This window comes from Staurois parvus, unplaced genomic scaffold (assembly GCF_062004578.1).
Source record: "Staurois parvus isolate SC_StPar_1 unplaced genomic scaffold, SC_StPar_1.0 ptg000415l, whole genome shotgun sequence".
Lineage (NCBI taxonomy): Eukaryota > Metazoa > Chordata > Amphibia > Anura > Ranidae > Staurois > Staurois parvus.
In genome coordinates this window covers 3,313,710-3,317,882 of record NW_028318211.1, presented here as the reverse complement: position 1 = coordinate 3,317,882, position 4,173 = coordinate 3,313,710, and positions in this window count along the sequence as shown.

Below are 4,173 nucleotides of genomic sequence, written 5' to 3'. Positions count from 1 at the left end.
GCAAAGGGCATTGCATTTCTTTGCTGTGCTGGAAAATGTGTGTTCTTGCATGTGTTTCTGCACCACCAATGGTGTGAACAAGTACTAAGGGCCAGTTCACACTATAGAAACAGTCTAGATGTGTTCCTGATGCGTTTTTGCATGCCCTTTTGGCATGCATGTTTAGTGTGTTCCAGTACCTTTTGGATGCGTTTTGGACACGTTGCATTGTATTTTTGTATCCCTTCCAGTTAGTTTTTTCTACTTTCTTTTTATTCAATTTAATTAGGGACATGTGTGTTTTAGTACATTCAAGGACGTTTCAATGTGTTCCAGTACACTTCTGTGCAGAAACAATGCAGCATAGTCAACTTTGTTTACAGCACCTGCAATGCACTGAAAATGCAAGCGCTGATGTGAACTATGACATTGACAACCATATAACCTTCTTTCTGTGCGTTTGTGATGCCGAAAAAGCAAGTGAAACACATGTAGTGTGAACTGGCCCTAAAGATTATTAGAGGTAAGGGAACGGGACTGACCAGGGATTGTGAATTCAATCAGACTAGTGGTGATATACAATCAGCAATCGTATAGTAATGTGAAATCTGAGCTGTAGCTGATAGAAAATGAGACACATTCACTTGATCAGTAAATAGTTAAAAAGAGTGGGGCGGTGATCCATAGATTTGCATATTGGACAGGTGATGATGGGGTGGGGGAGGGGGTCAAGTTGTATAAGGAGACAGATTTAAAAGAAGAGAAAAAAGTTACAATGAAATATACACAGCATGAAACTTGCACATTTCCTAATTGGCAGAAGAACAGGACGCAGGTAACATTCATCCACTTTCATTAGGCAAAATCATCTTTGGGGGGGTGGAGCCTGAATATGGTGTCACGGGAGAGTGTGTGGTAAGCACTCTCTGTTAGCCTCCCCTCGTCTATCCTCCCCATGAGGCCCCATTAGAGAGACCAGCTGTACCGGAGGGTGTGCGGGGACTCACCCAGCTGCAGAGGGTTTTCGGAGTCCGGTCGGTCCGCCTGGAGCCAGGAGAGAGCCGGGAGAAGGACGCCTTGTGGTTTCTTCTGGCGTCTTGCGGTGGCTTCGGAGGAGGAGTGGGGTTGCCAGGGAAACGCCAGTGAGACGGACGAGGCAATGGAGTGCGCCGACACGTGGGCAGCCGCGGAGGAAATCCGGGAGCTCCGGGTGTGGGAGAGATTGCCCGGCGCCTGTGGTGGAGAGTAACCGACATACTGCCCCCACAATATACCATCTTCATACCATCTCCCTGGTTCCTCTAACCACCCTACCTCCATACCATCTCCATATCATACCATCCTTAAAGCTTTACAGCCTTACACCACCACTTCCACAATACGGCTAACCCCCCAACCTCCACACTACTCCTAATCTCTATTCTACTATTTACCAGTATACCACCTCCAATCTAAGGAGGTATTTGATGGGAAGACAATCTACATAAGCTATATGTGACCCCCAGGAATCCCCTCAAGAGGATACAAGAGGATACAACTACAGAGGAGGACTGCTTCTGGAGTGAGGTCCCAACGTGGAGGGTGAGTGATGACCATGGGTTTTCCTGCAGGTCCTCTTTTACACTCTTTAAACATTGGATTTGTATATTGGAGTTTTATATGCATCGAGTTCTCGTATTAGATCTCCAGGTGCCTATAGTAAGACATTGCATTAAAAATTAAATCTGAAAATAAAAGAAATAGGGGATTCCTAGGGCGGGTCTGAAGATCGGGAGGAGTAAGAGAACCGGAGTTCTTGAAATAAGAGTAAAAGTTTCAAAAACAACATGAAAGGTAAAAATATCAAAGGGAGTGGGCCTAAGAACACCCAAACTGGTACGATTAAGAAGTACAGTTGTGACCAAAATTATTCAACCCCCACTGAAATTGAGTGTTTTGGCCAGTTTGACATTGCTTTTGATCATTCAGTCATCTTGCTTACATTTACATTAAAGAGGCACTTGTAGGTCAGACAAATATAACATAACAGTTATAATGAAATAACCACAAATGTCTTTTCTGTGCTCACAGCATTATCAGTTTTATTCAACCCCCAAGTGACATTCAATCTTAGTACTTAGTACAGCATCCTTTTACAGTTATAACAGCTTTTAAACGTGAAGCATAGCTTGACACAAGTGTCTTGCAGCGATCTACGGGTATCTTCGCCCATTCTTCATGGGCAAAGGCCTCCAGTTCAGTCACATTCTTAGGCTTGCGCACTGCAACTGCTTTCTTTAAGTCCCACCAGAGGTTCTCAATCGGATTTAAGTCTGGTGACTGCGATGGCCACTCCAAAATGTTCCAGCCTTTCCTCTGCAACCATGCTCTAGTGGACTTGGAGGTATGCTTGGGATCATTGTCCTGTTGAAAGGTCCAACGTCTCCCAAGCCTCAGGTGTGTGACGGACTGCATCACGTTTCCATCCAATATCTCCTGGTACTGAAGAGAATTCATGGTACCTTGCACACGCTGAAGCTTCCCTGTACCTGCAGAAGCAAAACAGCCCCAAAGCATGATTGACCCTCCACCATGCTTCACAGTAGGCAAGGTGTTCTTTTCATCATAGGCCTTGTTCTTCCTCCTCCAAACATAGCGTTGATCCATGGGCCCAAACAGTTCTAATTTTGTTTCATCAGTCCACAGAACACTATCCCACAACTTTTGTGGTTTGTCCACATGGCTTTTGGCATACTGCAGTCGACTCTTCTTATTCTTTGGAGACAGCAAGGGGGTACGCCTGGGAGTTCTGGCACGGAGGCCTTCATTACGCAGTGTGCGTCTTATTGTCTGGGCTGAAACTTCTGTACCCACATCTGACAAATCTTTTCTCAGTTCCTCAGCAGTCACACGGGGACTTCTCTCCACTCTACGCTTCAGGTAGCGCACAGCAGTCGAAGTCAGCATCTTCTTTCTGCCACGACCAGGTAGCGTTTCAACAGTGCCCTTTGCCTTGAATTTGCGAATGATGCTTCCTAAGGTGTCTCTTGGTATGTTTAACATCTTTGCAATCTTCTTATAGCCATTGCCCTTCCTGTGAAGAGAAATCACCTCTTCTCTTGTCTTCCTGGACCATTCTCTTGCCTTCACCATGTTTGTAACCACACCAGTAAATGTCTAGAAGGAGCTGAGTATCACAGTCATTTTAAAGCTGCCTAATTGGTGCTTATTATGCTTGATTGCTGCTCGGTGACATCCACAGGTGTTTTCAATACCTGATGGAAAGCACCTGTATGAACCTCTGTTCTTCAGAGTGGTAGTCTTTAAGGGGTTGAATAATTGTGGCAATGAAGAAACCACATAAGAACCATTTACTACTGTATTACATAAACAATTGATGTCATTTTAGTTGCATTTGGGTAGTTACAACGTCCTTGTAGGATTTGATTCTGAATACAATTCCAAATGTACACTATAGTCCCTAAACCCCTTTACAGCATTGGGGGTTGAATAATTTTGGTCACAACTGTATGTGTCACAAGGAAATGTTACCCCAGAAAGAACTCAGGGAATAAGTGAAAAAAGTGAATTGGAAATAAGTTTCGATAACAGCCCGAGACTTTCCCTGGGCCCAGTATATAATAGTCAAATGGAAGGCATTGAACCAAGAGATCTTGAAAGAGATATGCAAATACCTAATAAAAAAGAAATGGCGGAGATGTTTAAAAGCTTGGAAAAATCAATAAAGCAAGAGATGGGGATGATCCGGGAAGAACTGGGACAATTGTTAACTAGGGTGGAGGAAATGGAGGAAAAAGTTCATACTCATACCCAAACCATCCCAAAATTAAAGAAATGGATAATAGAAGATAGAAAAGAACAAAAGAGATTGCTTTATATGATGGAAGAACAAGAAAATAGAGAAAGGAGAAATAATCTCAGAGTAAGAGGAGTACCGGAACTGACACAGGGGGAAGATTTAAAAGAGCTAACTGGCAAAATTTTGAACTCCATAATGGATAAATCGGATGAGGAGATGTTTAAATTGGATGGAGTATACAGGATTGGGAAGTATCAACAAGAAAAAGGGGTAGAAAAACCAAGAGATATAATTGTTAAATTCCATAACTACGGAGATAGAGAAGAGATATGGAAAAAAATTAAAGGAAGAACAAATATTACATTTGGATGGAAAAGTATCCAAATTTTTGCAGA